We start from the raw sequence: 8,596 nt of genomic DNA on the forward strand, positions 1-8,596 counted from the left end.
TAGGTCCTGTGGCAGTAATCAGTGGCACCATGACCGCTGTAGACGATGCGAACATTATTGTAAACCACCTGCAACCCTTAAAGTTAAATTCTTCCCCGACGGTGATGCCACCTCCCAGCAGGAGAACAATTGTGCAACAATGTTTTAAAGAGCATGACATTGAAATCATGGTGACGTCTCGGCCACTAAATTCGCTTGATGTGAACCCAAATGAACGCATCTGGGACGCTGTCGGACGTCACGAGAAAGAACTAATATTGGGTGGTGGCCGGCCCCTACCGCTCGACTCGCCGTAACACCAATTGCAAAGTTTATTTTAAATGAAACATAGCGGATGCGCAACGTATCCTCAGGTTTCCTCTGCAGATGATTTGTGGACAACAAATTGGTGTTATGGTCTAGTAATATCGTGTTTCAGAATTATTCAAATTTTCCTATTTCCACCTTTCTCTGTTATTTTCTTGTTTCCCTCTCATCGATATATTATACGTAAAGATAGTATCATTCACTTATATCTATCGTTATTTCGAGTAATCTCAAATAACGAAACCACTGTCCTCATAATGACAAAAGAAAATTATCAAATATTACTTACTTGGTATGACGGAACAGCTAATACTTCATACCTCCAACTGGTGCTTATCCGAGTAAATCAGTTAGCTGTGGTTAAACCTTATTACACCTACGAACAAATTGGGAATGCCATGATAAATATTTGCTGTAGTTCTGAAACAGTATTGCTTTAATTGGGATGCTTTCTTGGTTTCAGAGTTACGTCATCTGATAGGGTGCATCTCAAATTAGGAGAGCTTCCCCCAGCGAAATATCAACATTTGTAAACACTCACTCCAAAGAAATTACATTCGTGAGTCACCTACGACCAGAAAGTCGTGAATAACATTTTCTCGTATATCATCGTAAAGTTACTTATTGGCATACACATTTAAATCATCGTGGCTCGACGATTAACATGGATGAACAAGCAATTTAGTTTCCTTTTCTTCAAATTTTAATCGGGTGCTAAATAAAAATAAGTTTTAATATGTCACCCTGTGTGTTATTCTTTGTTTATGTGTGTGCCTTTAATCCAGTAACGTAGTCATCCTGAAAATTACGGCCCTAGTTGACTGAGTATTATTTCATACCAACGTGTAAAATTGTTCCAATCGTACCAAAGTACTTTGACAGTCCATCAATAAACAGAATCAGGATAAGATCTTACTTGGCAGTAAGTTACTGGTGCTAGTGTCAGTCTATCATAGCGACTTTGTAAATTACTAGTGAGTGTTTAGTACACGTTGTTTCCGTCATACTAGTTGAATAATAGTGCAATGACGCTCTTCATGACATAGGTCGCCGAATGCAGTTTACGGCAATATCCAGCATGCTTCCAGTTCTTACACTTTTTATGACACGGATAGAGCGGAGCAAATTCATTTCACGTATGCTGCTGACTGCCAGATTCAACACAGACAATCATTTTCATAAGTTAATCGTACTATGTTAAGGATGGCTACATTTGCATCAGCTGTTGTTTGGTTACGAGTTTCTTTCCAGTAAATAGAAAAGCGCTCGTAGAGCATACACTGGTGAGCCGAAATATCAAGACTACTGCCCACCGCGAGAATGAGTGCCACTCGCTGGTATTGTAGGGACGTGAGCATAGGAGAGACGAATGAGGAATCATTGTAGTGACGATACGGGCAGAAAATGCGGAAATCCGCTGAAATAAGTGACTTTTACAACGGACGGATCGTTATGGCTTGGCACCTGAGAATGAAACTCTCGGAAATGGCGAAGCTGGTATGAGGTTTGCCCGCTCTATAAAGCAGTATTAGGGGCGATCTATGGCAGAACTAACGACAGAGTACAATACTGTTGCACGGTAAGAGGTTTGGAAAAAAATGTTCAAATGTGTGTGAAATCTTATGGGACTTAACTGCTAAGGTCATCAGTCCCTAAGCTTACACATTACTTATCCTAAATTATCCTAAGGACAAACACACACATCCATGCCCGTGGGAGGACTCGAACCTCCGCCGGGACCAGCCGCACAGTCCATAGCTGCAGCGCCTGAGACCCCTCGTCAGTTACGATTGCAGAGGGCGTGGGATTAGCGAGATTGGACCGTGGATGAATAAAAACATGTGGTTTCATCGGAAGAAATGGTTCAAATGGCTCTGAGCACTATGGGACTCAACTTCTGAGGTCATTAGTCCCCTAGAACTTAGAACTAGTTAAACCTAACTAACCTAAGGACATCACACACATCCATGCCCGAGGCAGGATTCGAACCTGCGACCGTAGCGGTCTCGCGGTTCCAGACTGCAGCGCCTAGAACCGCACGGCCACTTCGGCCGACTTCATCGGAAGAATCACGTTTTTTGTTACACTAGGTCGATTGTCGAATTCGGATACTCCGTCATACAGGTGAACAGTTGCTAGAAACACACACAGTACACAGGAAGCCGGCCGATCGGGTAAATGTTATGCCACGGGGGTATTCACCTCGGCGTCCATCAGACATGTGGTAGTAATCGAAAGGACTACGTGAACATCATTGTGGATCACATTCACCCGTTCATGTACTTGTCTCCCCGACGGCGATGGCATCTTATCGCAGGATAACTGTCCGTCTACGAAAGTCAGAATCGTGCCACTGTGGTTTAAGGAACACGATAATGAACTCACGTAGATTCTCCTGATCTGAACTGGATGGAACACATTTGGGACGCTATAGGGTGTCATTTCTGCGTCCACAAGCCGTCCACAAGCCGTCGCGCAATTTAAGATATTGGTATCTCCTGAGCGTATTTTGTGCCACACATCTCCGGAAACGTAACAAGGACTTTTCGAATCCATGTTACCCAGGATTCTGTATTACGCTCAAAAATGGACCAGGACGCCATTAACCAGGTTGTCAAATGTCTTGGCTGATCAGCGTATTATTTGTGATTGTATGAATGCATCCAGCTATAATGACGTTTAATAATGTTATAGTGATTTATGTTTTTTCAGTGCAATGTTTTTTATCAACCGTTACATGAGAAAACTCAGTATAATTCTAACTACACTACGAACGACAAAACATTCTTCATTGATAGTATATGGAGGCACCGTACTACAAAAGAAACTACTACATTTATTTAGTATGGAGTGGATAATGGGAGCTATTCTAGAAGCATGGTCACAAGCAAAGGTGATGCCACTACTTAAGAAAAGAGACCGCAATAGCTGAGAGGGCTATAGAGAAACAGCTTACTTGACACCGCATACAAAGTTTATGCAAGAATTGTGAACAATAGGTTAAAGGTTATAGCTGAGAGTTTATTAGGTGAAGATCAAATTGGATTTGGGAGGGTGAGGGTGGGGTGCAGTACATATGAACAACAGTCACAGTATTTATAATATAACAAATAATCGAAAAACGGAGAGAATATAACAGAGAATAGCGTTCATTGAGTTTATTAAGCCATTCGATAATGCCAATAGAAATAAACTGTGGAAAATTATGAGGAAAACAAGATATCCACAACACTTAACAAACGTTTTAAGAAGTCTGTACGAACACATGATTGAGGCTTTAGATATGAATGGCATTCCAATATGCCTATAGCCACAAGCAAAGGATAGAATCAAGGGTGCAGCATTTCACCCATACTTTTTAAAATTTATTTAGATGAGCGGAAAAAGATTCCCTCTCCTGATAAGAAGATTTAAGAAAGTTGGAAGAAGAAGTCAGGAAAGTCCGAGGAAGCAATGGATACTGTAAATAAAATAAAAAATATAAAAAATCTAATGCTTGAGGTGACGATGATGATGATTGATGAAGTGGGTTAGCGTCGACAGCAAGTCATTCTAAGGAAATTCAAAACTCTGTTCCGTAAATGTTACTTATAAACCTTCGGTACTTATTTCCTTTATGAAACTGTCAATATCAAGATTTAATGCATATTATACTATTGTAAATAGTTGTTCTGCACCGGAGTGACCGTCCTTGTGCATCTAAAGGTATTTATTCAAATGACATCGTAGGCTGAAATATACTAACTACTCGTATTTAAAATTAATTTCACTGTTATGAAAACGCGGTCAGGTTCTGTACAGAGATAAGAGTGAATCTGCGTCCGTTAATGTGTTGAGAGCTAGAGACTGCTGAAGGTCAAGTAATTAGACGTGATTCACTTTTGACATTTACCTTGAGAGCTTGTTATGCTTATTGCAATTAACAGTCACGACATCAGGTCTCGTGCTTCAGTTAATACTAGTACTTCTCCTTCATCTCTTTATAATGAAGTATGTTTGTTTGAATTTAGGTAAACAATAAAAAAGGATGCACAATCTGAGTGATTACGGTCGATACACTTAAAGGAATCAGAAAAAGAAATTAAGATCGACATGATTTGAAGCGTTTGTAAGACAGACAGGAGCATTTCAGTATGAGAACATACGGTTTTAGAATTCAGGTAGCAACGCGGTTATTCAACAGGCAAGGTAAGAAACAGAAAAACAAGCGAAAGATAGTGCAATATTACGTAGTTTATCTTGCATCTACGTGCGCAACTGTAACGTAAAAGCGACTGCTAATCTGTCAAATTGATTTTATCAGAGTGTAGAATATGTGGCGACCACCTGACTAACCAACAATCGGAAATACATTAATATAAAAGTTTCTTCTATGAGATTCTTGTTGATCGTTGCTGCTTGTTAATTTCGAGTTTCCTAGTGAATTTTTCGGTACTGCTGGCTAAATCCCCTTAGGTTAGGCTAACCGTCGAATTGCTGTGTTGTCCTGTCTATAGCATCTCAAATACACTCCTGGAAATGGAAAAAAGAACACATTGACACCGGTGTGTCAGACCCACCATACTTGCTCCGGACACTGCGAGAGGGCTGTACAAGCAATGATCACACGCACGGCACAGCGGACACACCAGGAACCGCGGTGTTGGCCGTCGAATGGCGCTAGCTGCGCAGCATTTGTGCACCGCCGCCGTCAGTGTCAGCCAGTTTGCCGTGGCATACGGAGCTCCATCGCAGTCTTTAACACTGGTAGCATGCCGCGACAGCGTGGACGTGAACCGTATGTGCAGTTGACGGACTTTGAGCGAGGGCGTATAGTGGGCATGCGGGAGGCCGGGTGGACGTACCGCCCAATTTCTCAACACGTGGGGCGTGAGGTCTCCACAGTACATCGATGTTGTCGCCAGTGGTCGGCGGAAGGTGCACGTGCCCGTCGACCTGGGACCGGACCGCAGCGACGCACGGATGCACGCCAAGACCGTAGGATCCTACGCAGTGCCGTAGGGGACTGCACCGCCACTTCCCAGCAAATTAGGGACACTGTTGCTCCTGGGGTATCGGCGAGGACCATTCGCAACCGTCTCCATGAAGCTGGGCTACGGTCCCGCACACCGTTAGGCCGTCTTCCGCTCACGCCCCAACATCGTGCAGCCCGCCTCCAGTGGTGTCGCGACAGGCGTGAATGGAGGGACGAATGGAGACGTGTCGTCTTCAGCGACGAGAGTCGCTTCTGCCTTGGTGCCAATGATGGTCGTATGCGTGTTTGGCGCCGTGCAGGTGAGCGCCACAATCAGGACTGCATACGACCGAGGCACACAGGGCCAACACCCGGCATCATGGTGTGGGGAGCGATCTCCTACACTGGCCGTACACCACTGGTGATCGTCGAGGGGACACTGAATAGTGCATCGTACATCCAAACCGTCATCGAACCCATCGTTCTACCATTCCTAGACCGGCAAGGGAACTTGCTGTTCCAACAGGACAATGCACGTCCGCATGTATGCCGTGCCACCCAACGTGCTCTAGAAGGTGTAAGTCAACTACCCTGGCCAGCAAGATCTCCGGATCTGTCCCCCATTGAGCATGTTTTGGACTGGATGAAGCGTCGTCTCACGCGGTCTGCACGTCCAGCACGAACGCTGGTCCAAGTGAGGCGCCAGGTGGAAATGGCATGGCAAGCCGTTCCACAGGACTACATCCAGCATCTCTACGATCGTCTCCATGGGAGAATAGCAGCCTGCATTGCTGCGAAAGGTGGATATACACTGTACTAGTGCCGACATTGTGCATGCTCTGTTGCCTGTGCCTATGTGCCTGTGGTTCTGTCAGTGTGATCATGTGATGTATCTGACCCCAGGAATGTGTCAATAAAGTTTCCCCTTCCTGGGACAACGAATTCACGGTGTTCTTATTTCAATTTCCAGGAGTGTATGTTCTGTCGTCGGGATGTAAGTAATGTGACTTCAGTATAATTGTTTAGGTGAGAGAAATGTTGAGAGCATACAGTATGAAGTCTCATGTCGTATACAGTGTGGTCAGAAACAGTCAGGAAAGCTTTTAAGGGTGTTTCAGGGGAGGTTGTGCCGATAAGGAATTGTTAAGAAAAAAAATCGATACGTTACGCCATTACCGAGTTGTGTAACATTGAAGTTAACCAATCAGGTGATTGTGTGCGCAAATTAAAGTACTTGCACGCTCTAAAATGTGGTAATGCACAGACATCTGTGGGTCCGTGGGCTACCACTTGTCCAAATGCCTGCTATTTAAAATGTGCCTTTTTCAGAAGTGATAATTTTTCCTTGGTGGTCAAAAGCTATGTTTGTACGGTTTGAGGAAGCCAAACGAAGAACAACTTTGGCGAGACTGTCTCTCGCAGGCTGCTTGAATATGGGCGCGATACGACGTGATTCGCTGACTTCGATAACTCGAAAGCGCAATAACGTACCAATTTTTTTAAACAGTTGTTGCTTAGCACAACCTCCGCTGCAACAACGTTACAATTTTTAGACTGTTTCTGACAACCCAGTAAGAGTTGTTGACCACTGAAGCAGAAGAAGGAAATTGGTGAAATCTGGTATGCGCAAGAAGGATACTATTATACAAAAGCAACGAAAACTCGCTATACATTAGAAATTGTAAATTGTGATTCCATTGCAGTACAGCGTGTGAAGGACTAATAAAAACAGCCTCGTAGTGACCTGTCGCACGATTACTTAAAGTTCTGTATTACACGAAGAGACTTCAAAAGGAAGCTCGACCCAAGCTAAGACCATTGAGCATAAAGAGTGCATCATTGTCAGAAGAGAGTACATATTCTGGGTTTCTTTCGGATACAGTTCTGCCGCAGTACGGATAAAGGGTGCATCACAGTGTGGTAGTGAAATGAGGGGGAAAATGGAATCGTACCTCAAAGTTGAAGTAAGTGAAACAGTATGATTCTCGTGATCAAAATACACTGAAGAACCAAAGGAACAGCGATGTCGAAGATTTGATATTTTACCGGATTCCTGATATTCAAGGTGCACTTGCGAAATGGTCGTACGGGAAAATCCTCACTTCATCGCGACCTCGGAGATGCTGGGTCCCTTCGCTCGTGCGGCGACTATAACACCACGTTCAGACTCACTTAAATCTTGATAACCTGCCATTGTAGGAGCAGTAACCGATCTAACAACTGACTTCGCCAGACCCTTTATGTCTTATACAGGAGTTGCCAACCGCAGCGTCGTATTCTGCTTGTTTACGTAGCTCTGTATTTGAATACGCGTACCTATACCAACTTCTTTTACGCTTCAGTGTTTCTAAATTGCACTCGGGTTCACCGGGAAATTCTGGCGATATATGGACCAAATGCAGTGGAAAATAGAGTCAAATATGCGTGGGTCACTTTGATGTGTAGCGCAGCAATCAATAACAGTTGCTTGGCTCCATAATAATGTAGAAGTTACTGTTTGAAGTCCCATTTACGTTTGTTGCAGAACTACCAATCGAATGTAGAATTTTAGCCTACAGATGAATTTTTAAGAAACTCACTATAATCAAGTTCAGTTCTAAAAGAGTGGAAAGGTGTCATTAACTTCCAAGGAATGAAGACAGATCTCGCTGGTAGCATCGTTTTCATCTGATCAATCCATGTTGTCTAGAATTCCAAAATCGACTGTCCTGAGAGAAAGGAAAATGTGAACGTATTTATATCCACCCCTGTTCAGAGGTCTAAGACTCTTCATCGCATAGCTTTCAGGTGTAGTTGAGATGCTTTTTCCGTTTGCCTTCTTCGAAAAGAGGCAGGATTTGGGAACAATTTATCGTCAAGTCTTATCCTGTGAAATAAGATTATCGACCACAAGTATCTGTTCTCCCAGATATGGACATGCACGTGTATGGACACGATATTATGGTGCCTGGTCGTTTTCAATATCCATGGCGGCTTCTTCTCATACGAACTTTTCTACATATAGATAATATCACTTGCAACATAACAGTATAAAAATGCCAAGGACACTAATTGCTATCGGTTAAAACGCTAAATACTTTCAATCCTTAATGCTACCCGAAAGTCAGGGGCTGGGCGTTAAGGAAATCTTGATACATGAACCACCGTTAAACAAACAAGTTCATCTACGTTATGGTTAAGTTGCAAAATGATTTATTTAATAGTTCCTTAGCGATGTATCCCCTATAAAAGCGGGAAATGTTTCGCAGAACAGTGGAGGGTTCTCCCTTTTTCAGTAATTCTGCTTTTCATTCAAATACTAAGATTGTACTTTCGTTTCGACATATCGGGAAATCT

This window comes from Schistocerca piceifrons, chromosome X (assembly GCF_021461385.2).
Source record: "Schistocerca piceifrons isolate TAMUIC-IGC-003096 chromosome X, iqSchPice1.1, whole genome shotgun sequence".
Classification (NCBI taxonomy): Eukaryota; Metazoa; Arthropoda; class Insecta; order Orthoptera; family Acrididae; genus Schistocerca; species Schistocerca piceifrons.